The 20,556-nt window shown below is 26.9% G+C and overlaps 2 non-coding genes across 2 annotated transcripts; both read right to left on the bottom strand.

The window, feature by feature from the left end:
* Positions 1 to 39: 39 nt before the first annotated feature.
* On the bottom strand, positions 40 to 121 carry TRNAS-AGA. Its single transcript has one exon. It is a non-coding gene; the product is annotated as a tRNA-Ser (tRNA).
* A 16,936-nt stretch (positions 122 to 17,057) lies between these two features.
* Positions 17,058 to 17,139, bottom strand: TRNAS-AGA. The gene has a single exon. It is a non-coding gene; the product is annotated as a tRNA-Ser (tRNA).
* Between the last annotated feature and the right edge of the window lie 3,417 nt (positions 17,140 to 20,556).

The following is a 20,556-nucleotide window of genomic DNA, read 5'->3' as shown; positions in this document are numbered from 1 at the left end:
TTTTCATAGTTATGAATAATTAAAAAAAATGAATATAAACGTGGTCGGCAGGATTCGAACCTGCGCGGGCAAAGCCCACATGATTTCTAGTCATGCCCGATAACCACTCCGGCACGACCACCATTTGTGAAAATTATTTAGTTGATAAAATTACATTCAATATTCCCTTTTAACATGTGTATTATAATAATACTTGTTTTTTTGTGTGGACAATTTTATTTCATTAATCAAATTCTCGCATCACGTTTTTATAAGAGAACGTTAAGAAAAATGATTCATTTTACAAATTTAAGATGAGAAATAGAGAAAACATGTAATGAATCAACACAAGTTCATTGAAAGAATTAACTTTAAGAAAAAAAAAATAGATCCCTAAAGAATGCAAGCCAAATCACACAAAATGGCCAAGAGGGGTTCAAGTACTGTCTCCCAAGTAAAGTTCTAAACATATGCTTGATCAATTGTCATGCGGCGATGTCCTACAAGATAAACCTACATGTGGTCATCAGTATTCGAACCTGAGAGGGCAAAGCCTACAAGATTTCTAGTCATGCCCGATAACCACTCCAGCACGATCACATTTATGTTTTATGAATTTTATAGTTAGTTTAACTCTTGAATTTGGTCATTGTATCTTTTGGGTAATTTCATAATTAATATTTGTTTTTCCAAGGAGACTAGTCCATGTAGAACTCCAAATGTTGTCTGCTCTTTATGATTGCCTTGTTATAAATCTATTGATCATTAAAGATAGTGAAGACTCAATTGACCTTGTACAACCTATGCAAATTCAGCTTTAAGGATTACTATGCTGGGATGATTTCGGGGAGAGAATGACATGACCTTCACATGGGTTGATCCATAGAATTAGCACCCAATTATATTATAGAGGTGTGATAGGGGAGAGAATTTAAAGGAGGGAATGTGGAGGGAACGATGTGTCACTACATCACTGGTTGGAAAAAAAATAAAAGGTGAGAAGAGAGAGAAATTTTGTTATTTTTTTTTGGCTAATAAAATTATGCTACATCATTCTCTCTCATATTCTCTCCTTCAAATTTTCTTTCCCAATCATTTATCTATATTATAATACTGAATGAAGAAATAAAAAAGATAAAAATATTATATATATATATATATTTATATTTGATATTAAATGAGAAAAAAAAAGAAAATAAATAATATAATATATAATTAAATCCTATTAAATATTAAAAATTTTGGCCTTATATTTAAACAATTTTTTTACTTTTCGAGTTGGGCTTAATCCCTCTGGGCTTAATCCACCTGATCTCTTACATATGTCCGTCCCTCCGACCATATTATGTTACCCTAATTAACTAGTATAAAAAGAGACAGTGACAATAGAAACTATCATCATATCTTCTTCTTCTCTAGCCGCCTTCTTCTCTCTCTGTGTATATCGCAGTCTTCTTCTACCTCTCTCTCAAATTAGGGTTTAAGGATGTCAAGACAAGGATGAAAGTCAAACGAAACTCTGATCGGAAGATGAAAGGGGAGGATGGTGTGCGCCTACCAATAGAAAGAAGTTTTGAATTCAGAATGGAAAATGTAGGATTTAAATATAGTCAAAATGTAACTGGTAGAGTGAATGTCCTTGATGGCTTATATAGAGTAGTGCCTATTTTATCTTTATCATTTGGACCCGTTTTCCAAGCTTTTGAGTAGATTTATTCCATGAAGGGAAACGGATGGAAATTCAACCGTAGTAGCTGATTCATTGAACAGTATGTTCATTTGAAGACGGAGATAAAAATGTGTGTTTTGGTTATGCTAATGATGGTTTATATAAAATAATTAGATAGTTTCAGATTGAGAATTTGTAATTATTTATAATTGTATTTTTATTAATTATTGTAATGAATTTGTTTAATTTTAATGGAATTTTAGTTTTATATGTTCTGTATTTCTTTATAGATGAAGTTGGATTGATGTTATATAATTATCATTTCAATTGGTGAATCACGATAAAACTTGTGTTTCATATTTTTAAAGTGTAGATTTGAATTTTCTGAAATACAGAATTTGTGAACTCACTTGTTTGTATGATGACTTTCAAAGTATTGAGATTTTGAGATTAAAAAGGATTTTAATATTTGTATATTTAGAGCCGTAATTTGGGTTAGGCCCAACGTCGGGTTGGGTTGAAATATTAGCAACACATTTGGAAGTGGGCCTACACGGGCTAGTTCGTTCGGATCGCGGGCCTAGACCCGCTCGGCCTTGATTGGTCCGCGTGTTGGCAAAAAAAATATAATTTGATTTATAGCCTTAGACATATGACATTGAATGAAATTTCTATTATTTGAATTTATCAAAATTTAGTTACTTTGTTGTCCCGTCTAACCCGCAACCCACCTTGGATTGAGTTGGAGATTTTCAGCCTGCCGGGATGGTGGGCCGGTCTGCCGTCGACCTGTCAAACGATGAGTTTTAATGGGTAGGCCCGTCTAACCGCTTTATTTATATTCATCTTTTATTTTTATATTTTTAACATTTTCTAAAAGTAATAATTTATAATAAAAATAACAAAAATAAGTTATTTTAGTTGATTAGTTTAGTAACTATATATAGGAAAAGTTCAAACCTTGGAAATGCAAAAGAATCATTATCACAGGGTTGAGCATTAGTCATACCTTGTTCTTTCTATTGTTCAATTTTCAGTCTCTTCTTGAAATTTTTTGAATAAATATGATGATATAAGATAAATGAGATTAGGATTAAAGTTGTACTGAGCATAGGATGTGATATAAAATAAAATGATTATATCCTACATATGTGGTCAGTAAGATTACCTGCATGGGCAAAGTTCACATGATTTCTAGTTATGCCCGATAAATACTCCAGAGGATGAGACATTCCCATGTGGTTGATCTAGAGAATCGACATCCTTAAGAAAGTTTCATTATTTGGTTGGTGGTATTCCAACTGATGATAAACTTTGTATGTGATAGGATCGATGTTTCCAATAGAAACTAGGGTCTGACTATTATTAACAACTTATGACAAACGATTCGATATTAATCCGATTAAAATATGTTTTTATTTTTCAAAAAACCTTCGAACTCTTGAAACAGATTCAATGGAGGAAATGTTCGTCGGATTTGAAACTTGAACCAATGAAATATGAAAGACAGAAAGTAAGAACACAACAGGTTGTTTATTGATATTCAGAGCAAGCCCTTCTACGTCACCCCTTCTTCCACAACTGGAATGATTTCACTAAACTCTTTGAATCAAATACAATTTACTGAACTAGCTAACACTCTGTTGAACAGAACAACCTCTGTTCAACTCACAATATTAAGAACAATATTATCTCAGTTAGACAGTGTTTTGATTCTTTCTCTCTTGAATTTGGAAGATGATAGAAATCAGTAAATGCAAGAGTAATTTTGTTAGACAATAATGTGATCAAGGTGACCACTAATTCGTTCGTGTCCTTGAGCATCTATTTGTAGTAGGACACCAACAGTCGAATCTTCTTCATGGACACATGGCAAGCATCCATTGGAAGGCCGCTCATAGGACAAAAGTACAACAAACTATGAGCAAATGGATCGTGGTAATACCGAAATAGTAGTGCGTCGAATATCCTCTATAATATTGTCTTGTACTGGACAAACCGTTAGAAGGACATTTGCGTACGTGACGTTTATTCATTTGATACAATTAGCTGGCTTGTCAGACTGCACATGAGTGAGTGGAGCAGAGTAGCAGTTGATCGTGGGTAGACGCATGCTAACTTCAAACGGCTGCTGAAACGAGGCATTAGACATGCTCCATTAGACTGCCTAGTCTAAGAGAGTTAGACGTCAACGTCTAATCGCGTGTTTCATTAGACATAAAGTCTAATGGAGTTAGACTTCAGCGTCTAACTACGCATCCTTCCAGACTTGTCTAAAGGAGTTAGACGCCAACGTCTAACTACGTTTCCCATTAGACTACCACGTCTAATGGAGTTAGACCTCAACGTCTAACTACGTATCTGTTAGACTGCAACGTCTAACTACGTATTTATTAGACTTCAACGTCTAACTACGTATCTGTTAGACTTCAATGTCTAACTACGTTTTTGTTAGACTTTTACGTCTAACTACGTATCTGTTAGACTGCAACGTCTAACTACGTTACCCATTAGACTACCACGTCTAATGAAGTTAGACCTTAACGTCTAACTACGTATCTGTTAGAATACAACGTCTAACTACGTATCACTTCAGATTTGTCTGAAGGAGTTAGATGCTAACGTCTAACTACGTTTCCCATTAGACTACCACGTCTAATGGAGTTAGACATCAACGTCTAACTTCGCAACACTTCTAATTAGCTTGCTTAGAGCATGTCTAAGTTAGCCAAGTTTGATGCACCTGCATAGAAACAAATAGACACACTTAGCTTTATTCATATTTAAACATCCTCCATGCCCGTTAAAAAATGGTCTATACTACATAAATTTGATTATTTCTTTGAAATTTTGGTTTATTACGTTTTTTTAACCAATTATTTTTCAAGTTTTAGACTTGTATTGATTTTTGTTGAATTTAAAATTATAAAATAAGATTTAAATGCTAATATCTACAATCGATATCAAGAATTATTGAGGAAAGTAACTGAAAATATTAGTTTAGGATGTTAAAATTTATAAATAAATTAAAATAGGCTTTTATAAAAAAAATTATGAAAATTTTTTAATATCATTTTAAATTTTGTTCCAATTTTTTAAAAATAGTTTAGCACTTAAAATTGTTAAAATACGATTAAAATTAAAAGACCCAAATAAGCAGGTCGTTAGGCAAGTATCCAGGTCGTGAAACAATTTACACGCACAAATTTGAAGTTTATTTTGACATTTGAAATTTATCAACAACTTCCTTGTACATATTAGGAGTGATTTGAACCATAATATGAAGACCATCTATTAGTTTTACCAATTCAAGAACTTGTATTTTTATTTTTTTGGAATTTCGGTTTTTGAATTTTTGTGCTAGAGCTCAAAAACAAAAATTTAATGTTAAACTTTATTCAAATTAAATTTGGATACTTTTGATTTAGCTTAATTCATTCCATTAATTTCGATTAAAATTTTTGAAATAGTCTTAAGAACAAATTCAAATCAAAGAATTGAGTAATTAAGAAGTATCAAAGACTAGTCGAACTGAAATGTAAAAATTTAAATTTGAATTCATAAGTTGAATTATAACATGAATTAAAGCTTAAGCGAGTTGAAGAACACTCATTAACTCTTTAGAAAGCTTTATGATTATTTAGAACCGAGATTTAGAGTTTTACACAAAGCTTTTAAAATTTTCAAAAGCTTGTGAAAATTTCTATGGAGGATTTTGTAAGAGTTTGATTTGAGGCTTGAGATTGATCTCCTTTACATCGTTTTGGTCGGAGAAAGTTATTTATAGCCTTCATATCGAGTTCGAGACAAAACACCATTAATGGTTTTTTATGTTTTCGAACAACTACATTCATTTATGCCATAATTGATCTTATGATTGTAGGCGAAATAATCACCAAGCTAGGGTGATTATTTAAACTTTTGAATCAACTTGTTTGGTTGAGTATCGACCGAGTTCCACTTTTGAAAATCAAAAGTTTCGGTTAATACTTATCTTGTTCATCGCGAGGAAGAAGATGATCCGAGTTTGAAAAGATGTTGTTTGATCCTTCCTCGTCTAAGCGTTGGGAAGGTTTTGAAATTGTGTTTTTTCGGGTCAAGGTACAGACGTATGGGCGTTTCGTTCACGTTCTGTTTGGCTTGAGCGTTTCGTTTAGTTTGGGCGTTAGTTGATCCGCTATTGTGTGGAAGCATATGACTTCCGTTGTAGCGGGCGATGAGATAAATCTATATCCGTTGGAAGGAGGGCAACGCTACATTAGATGGTTGTGTGGTCTACTACAACGTCTCTTCTAGTTTCGGCTATACCAGATCATGGTCCTTTTTCAGCCTTGAAATTTGTTTGAAATCAAATTTTCTTCTCTCTTTTGACTTTATTTTATCCTACAAAATATACAAAATTATTTTAATAGACATAAATATTTATTTTGTTTATTTTTTTTGAGACATTATAAATAATTAATTTAGGATTTAAATTGATATAACATTTAATCTAAATTAACTATTTAATTTATTTAAGCCTTCTTAAATTTAGTTTTGGATAAATGAGTACAATATTTATCTCAAATTATTTATATTTAATTTATTTGTGCCTTAACTTCATTAATCATGATTAATTAATAAAATATTTATCCTAATTAATTTATTTTTATTTTTTGTCTTAATTTTAATTATTTTAAATTTATTTATTAAAATAAATGATTTAAAATTTATAAATTAGGCTCTAAAATTTTAGTGTTTACATATTTAAAATTATGATTTTAGTATTTATTATTTATTTTACTTTTTAAACACGATGTCATGGTACTGTTATGATATTGAGTTGTAGTGTGTGAAAACAAAGTCGGCCCGAGGTTTGGGCTGCTCTAGCCTCGGTAGCTCTAAGTCTAGTTTTAAAAATTAATAAAAAAAATTTGTTTTTGGTGAGATTTGAACTTATAACCACATTAAAATTTTAAATGTATATATTGAACCACCAAGTTACAACCATTTATGTTTAAAATTATAATAATTACAACTAAATATTTTGATATTTTTAACAAATGGGCTGCCTTGGGGAGTGGGCTGTCCTAGCCCGAAGGCTTGCCGGGTTAACCCAGGCCGAAGTATTTAATTATCTAATTTAAATTGAAAATATTTTTTCAATAGTTTAAAAATATATTGAAATTGTGTGATTTTTGTTATGTGAACAATGTTCAAGTGAATTTATTTTCTTCATTCAGTTAACTATAGCTAAAAAAAACAAGTGCTGACTATTTTTACTTTTTTATATAAGTTTGAGATTAATGTTAAATAATTAACAAATGATTATACCATTCTAAATATAAAGTTATTTAGAGACTTAAATATATTATAGTTGTTGTCAAGGGACATATCAGGCTTGAGATGGGTTAAAATAATTTGTGATAGGTTTAAAAAAAATAATGAATAAATAATGAAAAAAACTAGTGAATAAAGATTTATATATTTTATTATTTTTTAAATAATTAAATAACAGTAAATTATATTAATAGTTTTTAAGAAATTAGATAAGGTTTGATAGGTATTAGTTATATTTATATATGTATTAGTGGTAAAGTGTATAGATTATAAAAAAATATTGTAAAAGTATAAATTATATAGGTATTTGTATTTGATTGGTGGTATATAAAAAATATAAAAGTCTATTTTATTTTTATATTTTTATATTTTTTTTAATATTTATCTTATATATAGTTTGTATTATTATTTATATTGAAATTAATAAAATTAATTTCTAATTATCATATAAATGTATTTTCAAAATAAAAATGTTATTATATGATTTATATATTTTTATAATTTAATTTATATAATTAAATAAACAAAACTTATTTATATATGAATTAATATTTAATAATTATTTTTAAAATTTATGTATTATTATAAATATTTGTATAAAATAAAATATTAATAATAATAATTTTATAAAAAATTAATATTTGAAATTAAATGATATAATTATAAATTATTTAAAAAATAAATTATACAGATATGAGTTATATTAATTAATAATAATATCACTAATTTATTAACAATATAATAAAATTTTATTTTATAAATTAACTGTATATATGATTATATTTCTTAATTAACATTATTAATTTTTAAAATAATTTTATATTTAATTAAATATAAAATTAACACATTTAAATTTTTTATAATATAACTTTTGTTTACATAAATATAAAAATATATAAAAATTTAAAAATCAAACATAAGTAATTAAGTATTTATAATAATTATTATTTAAATTATAAAATTAAACTCATTTAAATTTAAATAAATATTTAGTTATAATTTATTATTATTATATTTCAAAATAATAAAAAAAATTATAATTTTAATAATTTTATAAAATTAAAAAATTAAAAAATATATATTAAAATTTATAAAAGTTTATACATTTTTTTGTAACAGGTTTGAATAAGTACTATATATATATATTATACCATTTTGAAAGTACTTTATATATATATTTTAACCAACCAAACAACCATTTTAATTTATTATAGTTTATTTATATACAACTTTCTTATATCTACGGTCTTATATCTTGCACCTAAAGAATTGGAACCAAGCAAATTTAAATTTTGTACTTAGTAAATAATTTATTTTTTATTATTTTTTTAATATTAATAATATAAAATGTGATATAAATAATTAATATATTATAATGAAGAGATAAAAAAGGGATAAAAATGTTATTAATATAAAACAATAAAAAAAAGATTAATAATATAATATATAATTAATAATCCTATTAAATATTAAAAAAATAGGCCATAAATGTAGGGCTCTATGTAACTAAATAGGTTATCTTACACCGGGCTTGTACCAAATGTGGCAAACAATTTATTTTTTCTTTTCGAGTTGGGTTTAATTCCACTCCGATCCTCTACATAGATCTGTCCCACCACCATGTTGCCCTAGTTAACTAGTATAAAAAGAGACGGCGACAATAGAAACCATAATCATATCTTCTTCTCTAGCCGCCTCCTTCTACTCATCTTTCTATATCGCCTTCTTCTTTCTCTCTGTATACCTTCTACTCCTCTCTATATAGCCTTCTTCTATCTCTCTGTATACCTTCTACTACTCTCTATATAACCTTCGTCTCTCTGTGTGTATATCACTGTCTTTTTCTACCTCTCTCTCAAATTGGGGTTTAAGAATGTCAAGACAAGGATGAAAGGTAAACGAAACTCTGATCGGAAGATGAAAGGGGAGGATGGTGTGCGCCTACCAATCGAAAGAAGTTTTGTATTCAGAATGGAAAATGTAGGATTTAGATATAGTCAAAATGTAACTGGTAGAGTGAATGTCCTTGATGGCTTATATAGAGTAGTGCCTATTATATCTTTGTCATTATGAGTAGATTTATTCCATGAAGGGAAACTGATGGAAATTCAACCTCTTAGTGGTTGATTCATTGAACAATATGTTCATTTGAAGACGAAGTTATAAATATGTCTTTAGGTTATGCTAATGATGGTTTATATAAAATAATTAGATAGTTTCAGATTGAGAATGTAATTATTTATCAATGTATTTTTATTTATTATTGTAATGAGTTTGTTTAATTTTAATAGAATTTTAGTTTTATATGTTCTGTATTTCTTTATAGATGAAGTTGGAGTGATGTTATATAATTATCATTTCAATTGGTGAATCACAATAAAACTTGTGTTTCATATTTTTAAAGTGTCTTAGATTTGAATTTTCTGAAATACAGAATTTGTGAACTCACTTGTATTTATTTATGATGACTTTCAAAAGTATTAAGATTTTGAGATTAAAAAGGATTTTAATATTTGTATATCTAGAGCCGTAATTTGGGTTAGACCCGAGTTGAATTGAAATATTAGCAACACATTTGGAAATGATACGGGTCAGTTCGTTTGGATTGCGGGCCCGCTCAGGCTTAGTTAGTCCGCGTTGGAAAAAAAAATTTAATCTGATTTATAATCGTAGACATATGCATAGCCTTAGACATATGCCGTTAAATGAAATTTCTATTTTGCGCTTTTTTCAAATTTTTGTTACTTTGTTGAATTATTGTGTCAATTAATATGTAAAGGTAAGACTCTTGTTTGGTGTATTATGACTATTTAATTATATTCTTGAACTCTTATCTTTTTAGAACTATTAATGATTTTTATTTGTAGTGAGACAACCGCGGGCTGATCCGTCTAACTCACAACCCATCTTGGGTTGGGTTGGAGATTTTCAGCCCGCCAAGATGGTGGGCCAGCCAGCCGTCGACCTGTCAAACGATGGGTTTTAGTAGGTATGCCCGTCTGACCCTCTATGTATATCCATATTTTATTTTTATTTTTATATTTTTAACATTTTTTAAAAATAATAATTTAATAATAAAAATAACAAAAATAAGTTATTTTAGTTGATTAGTTTAATAACTATATAGGAAAAGTTCAAACCTTGGAAATGCCTAAACTGTATCATCACAGGGTTGATAATTAGTCATACTTGTTCTTTTTGTTGTTCAATTTTCAGTCTTTCTTGAGAAAATTTGAATGAATATGATGATATAAGATAAATGAGATTAGGATTAAAGTAGTGAACATATGATGTGATATAGAGTAAAATAATTATATCCTACCTCTGTGGTCAGTAAGATTTACCTGCGTGGGCAAAGCTCACATGATTTCTAGTTATGCCCGATAAATTAATACTTAATGAGACCTTCCCATGTGGTTGATCTAGAGAATTAGCATCCTTAAAAAGATTTCATTATTTGGTTGGTGGTATTCCAACTGATGATGAGCTTTGTATGCATGTCTTTGATTCGTCTTTCATATTATTGTATATCGAAAATGTCTCGTATATTTTTTTTTTCTGTATTTATATTCTGAAATGTTTGTTTTCATGTCTTTTAATTGTAGACTTGACCGTGAAATTTGAGTTTTTTTCTTAACATTCGATATTTTTTAATATTTGTTAATTTCTTTGATTTCTACTAGAAATTACCCATATAATATTTTCATATTAGAAGAAACTGGTCAAATGGAGTAGTACTAAGGTGGTTTTAATTAGCCAAGTTAAACCAGATGAATAAAAGAAAACATTATTGTTGTTAGATTTAAAAGAAAATAGATAAGATGATAAGAGAAAAGCTCATTAAATTAGAACTATGCAAAAATTGCATTGCACCGACAATAACAAACTATGCATATCAAGTTAAATCTCTCACCAAACTTAAAAGAACATCATAAAAGATCACAACTTGTACCCACAAAAATATAATTTTTTTTTTGAGTGAATCATGAATCTCAAACTCTTTAATCAATTATTTAGAATTTATGTTATTATGGTCAGCAATATTCCAACAAGTGCGGTTAAAATCCAAATGATTTTTAGTCAATGTCCGATAATCACTCTGATAAGTATTTATTTGAACAAATTTTTTTCCGTCTCTGTCGCTTATGTTTTTTTTTATTATTTATAAAATATATACAAACATTATTTCAAAAAAATTCTTGTTTTTATATTATGGCCTTGCTCGGTTTGGATTTTTAAAATAACCCAAACAAAATCAAACACCACTTTACTCTCCTCTTATTCATCACATCACTCAAATCAAACCTAAATACAAAAATACCCTATATTTTAAAATTATTATTTTTTATTTTATTTATATATATCAATACTTTTTAAGTCTTTTACTAAAAATAATCATTATCTCATCAAAATCATAATCAATTATTTTTTTCCTTTAAGCTTTTTAAATAACCCCAATTTAAACCCACTCTATATTTTATAACTAGGCCTTATTTAAAATTATCCTGTTATTTAGAGTTAATTTGACTTGATTGACAGGACGAGTTTTAGATTAATTCTTATATAATATTGTGTAATGTCAAAGTAATATGTTGAGAGAACAGTTTCCCAAACTAACCTTGTTTGGCGTTCACTTTTCCAAACTAACCTAGTTTGTTCATTTATTCCTAAACTAACCTAGTTTACTATTCAAACTCAGTTTTATTATTATTATTATTATTTTTTTTTATTTATTTAATTTTTTTTTTACATTTCAAATTTATTATATATATAGATATATATATTTAAATTATTATTTATATTTTGATATATATTTTAAATTATTATTTTTATAAATTTGATTATTTATATTTTGATATATAATTTAAATTATTTTTTTATAAATTTAATTATTTATATTTTAATATATATATATATATATATATATTTACATTTTAAATTTATTATATATATATATTTACATATATATATATATATGGGGCTATGATTTTCATCCCATAAATTTATTTTTTTTACTATTCAAATTATTATTTATATTTATTGGGTTGTTTTTTATTAAAATAATTTTGACAACTTTTCATTCAAATTATTATTTATATTTATTGGGTTGTCTTTTATTAAAATAATTTTGACAACTTTTCATTCAAATTATTATTATATTTATTGGGTTATCTTTTATTAAAATAATTTTGATATAATTTCACAATAAAATTATCAATTTTTAATGTGTTGTCTTCCTAACTTAAGGGTCCTAAAAAAATATGTCTTAAACTAATGAACCATTAAATATTTATATTAAAATATAAATAATTAAATTTATAAAAAAATAATTTAAATTATATATTAAAATATAAATAATTAAATTTATAAAAATAATAATTTAAAATATATATCAAAATATAAATAATTTAGTTTATATAAATAATAATTTAAATATATATCTATGTATAATAAATTTGAAATGTAAAAAAAAAAAAAAAAAATGAGTTTGAATAGTAAACTAGGTTAGTTTGGGAATAAATTAACAAACTAGGTTAGTTTGGGAAAGTGAACGCCAAACAAGAAGTTAGTTAGGGAAACTGTTCTATATTGAGACACCTTATTAAAGAAGTATAGATAAATAAATGTCCTTCAATTATTTATAATGATATATTTAGATATTTGTTTGTTTATTTTGCATATATATTTATAAATCTCATCAATGATAAACAATTTATTAATTTAATAGAAACTCAATGTTCTTGAATTATTAATAATCGATTACCTGAATTCTCTTTGAACTTATCAACAGTCAACATTAACACTTTTTCATATTGAAATTCATTATATCTGTATAGTCTTTTAAACGAAGGTTTAAACTGAAACAAAAAATTGATAGTACAATTAAATGTCATCAAGATGGTCTTGTTACGAAAAGTTTTCATCAATAATTTAGAATTGACTAAGAAAAACCTTTTTGTGTGGTATATAGTAATCTACAACTATTTGAATAATTCTCTCATTGGTTGTTGCACGTGATTGACTCTTTCGTCAATGGACTCATTCGATCAATTGAATGTAAGCAGAGGTAAATTAATGTATGGGAGTGGGCTGAAGCAAACTCTAAAAATTTTATTTTTTTTATGGTATAAATTTCACATAACCCACTAATTTAAAAAAATAAAAAATTAGTTTAATAAACTATGTTTTTCTAATTCATAAAAAAAATTAGGGGCAAAACCTACTTTTGATCGATCTTTTATTCCTAAATTCTCTATTATTTTTTTTTTAAATCCACCTAACTCAATTTTTTTTAGATATGTCTTATAAGTAATATATTTCTTCATATTAAGGAAGTCTACTCAATCACTCAATCACCTGATTTACATATCCTAACCTTTCACATCATGTGTGTCAATTGGAGGTAGGTAGGGGCGGCGGATTTATGTATAGGTTGAAGCCAACCTCAGAAAATAAAATAATATTTTTTTTAAAATATAAATGACATAAATTCATAATTTTAAAAAAATTCAATTTAGTTCACTAATTTTTATTCATTCATAGAAAATTCAGACAACAATTTACTTTTATCCACAAATTATTCATAATTTTCCTGTTATTAAAAAAAAAATCAATTTAATTCATAAAGAAACAAAACTTACTTTTATCCACTTGTTTTATTCATAATTTTTCTATTATTATTTTAAATCTATCCCAACTCAAATTTCTAAATCCGTCCATAAAACACAACGCTAAGTAAGGAAGTCAATATGACTGAACCACCATGATTTACACATCCTTACATTCTACATCATGTTTGTTGTAAAAAAAAATGTTATTTGTAAATTTAAACAAGATCCACAAAAAAAATAATGTGGGCTTTGTTAATGTGGGCTTTGATCGGGCATGATTTCTAGTCATGCTTTGTTAATGATTCAATCCTTACTTCCTACACATGATTCAATCTTTGTATGAATGTCTTTGATTATTTGTCTTTGTTACCTATGTATAGCTTTGAAAATGTCCCTTATGTTTTTCTTTTTTTTTTCTGTATTTATATTATGAAATAGTTTTTTATGTCTTTTAATTGTAGACTTGACAAATGAAATTTGAGTATTTTTTCTTTCTTAATAATCTTTTTTTTTTAATATTTATTAATTTTTTGATTTTAATTAGAAACTACATATATAATCTTTTCATTATTAGAAGAAACTGATGAAATGGAGTACTAAGGTGGTTTTAATTAGCCAAGTTAAACTAGATAAACAACTTTAGTTTGAGAAAACATTGTTATTGTTAGATTTAAAAAATAAATGTAGATAAGATGATAAAAAAAATCAATATAATAAGAGAAAAGCTCAATAAATTAGAACTATGCAGGAATTGCATTACATAAACAAAGTAACAGACTATGCATATGCAAAAAAGTAATTTTTATAATTTTTTCTAAAAAAATCAAGTTAAATCTCTGACCAACCCTAAAAGAACCTCATAAAAGACCATACAATTGTAACCACAAGAATATAAAAAAATTTGAGAAAACAATTGTATTTTGTCTCCAAACTCAGGTGAACGTCAATGAGAATCATGAATCCCAAACTCTTGCTCTTTTGTCGGTAATTTTTTTTATGCTAAGTGGTCGTTAGGATTTGAAATTACGCGGACGAAATCCACATGATTTCTAGTCATAACCAATCTGACACGACCACAATTTTATAAGAGAAAGTTAAGGGAGAAGGATTCCTTTCACAAATGGAGGACGATAAAGAGGAAAAAATACATCATGCATGGAGAAACACAAGTTTTTGTAATTAACTGACAAAAAAAATTAAATAAAAAACAGAGCCTAGCAGAATGCAAGCCAAACCACACAAAACAGGCAAAAAAGGGTCAAGTACAACCTTGACTTCAAGATAGTAATTCAAGTGTTAATTATGTATATTTATAAATAATGTTTTTATATTTTTAATATTTTACTATAACTAAACAAATTAATAAAGGAAATGTTATTTTATTTATAGGACTGCTATATTTATATTGGAGTTAAAATTAAAATATTAATTTGTAAGTTAGTAACTATTCATCCTCTACTTATGTCTATATATTATTTTTGTTTCAAAAGATAAAATATATTTTATTGTTATACGACCAGTTTTAGATTAATTCATAATTTTAATATAGTGTAATGCCAAAGTAATTTGTTGATACACCATTTTTAAATAGGTGGCTATATATACACCTATTATTATAGAAGTATTAATAAATAAATGTCTTTCAATTATTTATATTGATATATTCAGATAATTTTTTGGTTTGTTTATTTTACAGATATATTTATGTAATATCATCAATGTTAAACAAATTATTAACTGAATATAAACTCAATGTACACGGAATAATATCGATTACCTAAATTCTCTTAGGCTTATCAATATTCAGATTAACTATTATTCACATTTTTTTCCTAAATTAGTGTTTAAACTCAGAACGAAAGGTTAACGGTACAATTGAATGTCACAAAACTCTTATTGCGAAAGGTTTTAACGAACAATTTAGAATTGAACATACAAGACTTTTAGTGTGGTAGTCAACTTACAATTTTTCGTGTATGTAAGGTGTCAAATTAGTTTTCTTTTAATTAAAAAAAAATTTACAACTATTCCGACAATTCTCTTGTTTGTTGTTACATGTCGTTGACACATTCGTCATTTGATGTAAGTAATGTATTTTTCTTCATGGCACACTACGACTACGTAAGGAAGTCTATATGACAAAACCACCATGATTTACATATATTGACATTCTACATTACGTGTCGTCTACAAAAAAAGTCATTTACGAACATGCTCCATGCTCCACATACACGACACTCCACTCTCTGCATAACACTACTATATCTTGATTTTATTGAGTACTCATCTCCTTATTTACCATACGGGGATGTTTCAGCTTTTATATATATATATATATCCATAGTTAATTCTCCTTCTCACATTGACTCTATTATATAAATGACCATTTAAAAAATTAAATTATACACGGTCCAATTATTATTGGATATTTATAAGTCATATGAAACTTTTATTTTTTTTAAAATTTTTTCTTTTACACCTTTAAAAAAAAATATAGAGATGTAATATTTTTTTATTGTGACTCACTGACCTTATGCAAATGCATAAACGCCTCTATGTAAATACATAAGTTACATCACCATATGTCCAGACTGACTTGTTGTCCAACATTTAGTATCTTTTTAAAAAAACAGTGATATGTTGAATTTTATATGATCAATGAGATTGTGATTATGATTAAAACTATATTGTATGCATATGCATGGATGGATGGATTTATGTAGGGGTTCGGCCTAACCCAAAAACATAAATTACGATATAAATGTGACATTACCCACTATTTAAAAAAAAAATTAATATAATTTACTGTTTTGTTTACCCGATTCTTAAAAAAATAGTAAAAACTTACCTTCACTCGTTTTATCTAAAATGTTATCGTTATTTATTTAAGTTTCCTAAGATTTTTTTAAGCCCACCCCAATTTTGAATCCTGGGTCCGTCCCTCAGTATATGTCATAGGATATTTGGATAAGTTGAATCGCCATATGATCGGTCTTTAGTCATACATAGTTCTTCCTGCACCAATGCAAATAAATAAGTTACATCATCATATGACCGGTTTGACTTGTTGTCCAACATTTAGTATCTTTTTGAGAAAATTTATGTTCTTAAGTGATAAGTTGAATTTTATATGATGAATGAGATTGTTATTATGATTAAAACTATATTGTGAGAATGTCATAGGATATTTGCATAAGTTGAATCACCATATGGTCGGTCCTTAGTCCTACATTGTTCTTCTTGCTCCTATGCAAATACATAACTTGCATCACCATATGACCGGTCTAATTTGTTGTCCAACATTTAGTATCTTTTTGAGAAAATTTATGTTCTTAAGTGATAAGTTGAATTTTATATGATTAATGAGATTAGGATTATGATTAAAACAATATTGTGAGCATATGTCATAGGATAAAATGAGTTTGTATATGATCTTTAAACAATGAAAGTTTATAAGCCAAAAATCAAAAATATTAATACGTGGTCGGCAGGATTCGAACCTGCGCGGGCAAAGCCCACATGATTTCTAGTCATGCCCGATAACCACTCCGGCACGACCACACTTGTGTGTTATTATTTCTTTAAATAATTCAATTCTTAAAATTGGTCATTATATGAAACAAGCTCTAAGTCTCTAACCCATATTGTAATGCCGAATAAGCCCCATTAGTACCTGGCTATTTGCACTTTTACACTCAAACTTATTAGTATTGAGCTTATTAATTAGATCTAAATATCATACTTATTGTTTCCAATATACATAAATGAAGGAAAAGTATCACTCTTTCTCGAAAAAAATGCGCAAACTATTCATTAAGCAACTCAAACTAAAAAGATACCCATAAAAATATATTTTTGATATAATTAAATTAGTCATTTATTTGGTTGGAAATTCTTACTATCTTATAATAAACTAGCATGTATCTCGTGCAAAGTAATAATATAAAAATCGTGAAAAACATATTACGGTAAAAATGTGATAGCATTTTTAATTTTATTTTTAACCGTTTTAAGTTTAAGAGCGGGTCAACTCACAATCCAACCCAAGTATCCATTTACCCTCACATTACAAAACAATCTCTAAAACAATTGATATACTTTGATTACTAAACTCAATTAGTTTGACTTCTAAAGTCCACTTCTTCCTCATATTACGAGTGAAAGTGAAAATGTAAATACTACCATTAAAGTAGCCTAGGCGAGACTTATGATATCCATATGAATTATGTCCCATATCTCTATAAATATGACAGATTTTTTCCATTATTGCTCACTAATAATAGTGAAATCTATAGCGCAGAATCAAAAGAGAATCATGACCAATTAAAAACTATTGATGAACCATCGCGTTCATCAAATTTGATGTTGAATTTAAAATATAAAGTGTTGTTAGCCTAGTTGGTTAAAGAGTTGTATTTGTTTTGTTAGGTTGCAAGTTTAAACCATACCTATAACATTTTTAATTTTATTTTTAACCGTTTTAAGTTTATGGGCGGGTCAACCCATAATCCGACCCAAATATCGATTTACTCTCACATATATATTCAAATTAACCACAGCTCTCAACCCGGTAATCCGGACACTTTAAAAATTAAGTATCATTATATATATATAGATTAGTTAGTTAAAAAGTTGAACTTATATTGTTAAAATGTCCCGCGTTCATCAAATTTGGTGTTGAATTTTAAATATAAAGTGTTATTAGCCTAGTTGGTTAAAGGGTTCCACTTGTTTTTTTAGGTTGCAAGTTTGAACTATACCTATAACATTTTTAATTTTATTTTTAACCCTTTTAAATTTATGAACGGGTCAACCCACAATCCAACCCATTTATCTATTTACTCTCACATATATATCTAAATTAACCACAACTCTCGACCCGACAATCCGAACACTTTAAAAATTAAGCATTATATATATATATATATATATATAGATAAGTAACATATGCAATATAAGCTTAGACACATTATTAACCTTATTTATTTTAATTTTATTTATAACACTTTCGGATTTTAACTAATTCAAAAATTGGTCGATATAACTCTTTTTTATCAGATTAATTATTTATTTTTAACCTCGTATAATTAGACCATATATAAATTTTATAAAATAATAAATTTTGAGGGCATAAAAAATAAATGTTTACAAATATATCTTTTAAGAGTTTTTTTATACAATGATTGTTTATTCAAATATAGCCTTTAGGATTGTTTGGAAATTATGACCTAGTTAAAAAGATGTAAAATCTATAGATGTTTGTAGGAGTAGAATTGGAAATGAAATTGACATTAAAATTTTAATTCCAATTTTATGAGAATTAACATTGAATTACAATTCTTATGTTTGAAAAAAAGAATATAGTAGACCCTCGATAAAATAATATTCGAGAAAATTATAACCTCAATAAAGTAACAAATTATTACAGTCCTGACTCGGGACGAATAGCTAAAGTAATAATTTCGATAAATTTATTAAGTAATATAATTTTTTGACGCATATAGGTTCCAACCGATATATAAAGTAATAATATACTATTTTTTTTAATAATTCAGAGTGTTTTAGTGAGATATGAGTCCACTGTTATCTATTTTGTATGAAAATTTATATCCATTTGAATCTCATCCCTCATTTTTTGCAAAACTTTATAAAGTTGTGGAGTGCTTCTACCATATTGTAAGAGAAAATCACTAAGTTTCATTGCTACTCTAATTATTTCTTTGTGAGAAATAGGGTCCAAAACACGACTATCATCCTCATTGTCTTCATCTTGATTATTTTCTCTAAGACCCTAAATGATTTCTTTATCAGTTAAAATCTCGTTTGTGTCGTTTTCACCTGGATAATTCAAGAGTTGATCCACATTCATTGCGTTACGATATTGTAACTCCTTTATTGTTGACCATAATTCCCTAATGCCTTCTTCTTCTAAAGGTTGTGAAACCACATTTTCTATCGAACGAAGTTTGCAATGTTGAAAGCAAATTGCAATTGTGGTATTTTTAACATCGTTCATTCAAGCTTAGATAGCAATGTTGATTGCATCTAAAACATTGTTCTTCTTTGGATTTGTTTCTCCAACCTCAAAACCCTCTAAAATAGAACGACAAAATCTGCGACGATAATGCATCTTAAATACTCTTGTAATTCCTGCATCACATTGCTGAATTTTTTAAATCGTGTTGGGCGGTAAGAAGAACAATTCAACATTTTGTTACACTTGAATTACCTTTGGATGGGCAGGACAATTGTCAATAACCAATAAAACATTCGTTCATCCATTTTTTGTCGAACCATTGAACATATTACACAATTTACAGTACATATTAAATGACTTTGAGAATAGAAAAGATTTTATAATTGATTATACTTTAACAACTTATACAATAAATGAACCCCATGGTATAGAATTTGAATTTTGAAATTCAACAACATTCAATAAAATTATATTTTATTATTATACATATAAAATAATAAATTATTAATTTATCGATTAAATAATATTTTGATAATATAATATTTTTTAACTAGCTAAACGTTATACTTTATAGAGTATTATAAAAATGATTTTAATATATGTTATCTATTTTATTAAAATATTGATCTCACATAACTAATTATGATAGCTCAAATGTTAAAAAAAAATTTAAATTTCGAATTTTATTAAAAAAAATACCGTTCAACATGTTAACTCCGTAGATTTAAAAAATATCAGTTCGATATTTTAATTTTTTAAATTCAAAACAAAATATCGGTTCAACATGTTAACTTCTTAAATTAAAATATATATTAGTTCAAAATGTTAACTTACTTAAAAAAAATACATCGGCTCGATATTTTAACATTCTAAATTAAAAAAAAAATATCCATTAAAAACATTAATCGTGTTTTAAATGATAAAATAATAAGTTATTTTTCTTAAAAAACATAAAAAAAAATTAAAATTAAAATTCCGACCTAAAAATAATGGAATTGAGA

This window comes from Impatiens glandulifera, chromosome 8 (genome assembly GCF_907164915.1).
Source record: "Impatiens glandulifera chromosome 8, dImpGla2.1, whole genome shotgun sequence".
Taxonomy (NCBI): Eukaryota; Viridiplantae; Streptophyta; class Magnoliopsida; order Ericales; family Balsaminaceae; genus Impatiens; species Impatiens glandulifera.
This window is presented reverse-complemented; position numbering and strand designations above follow the sequence as displayed.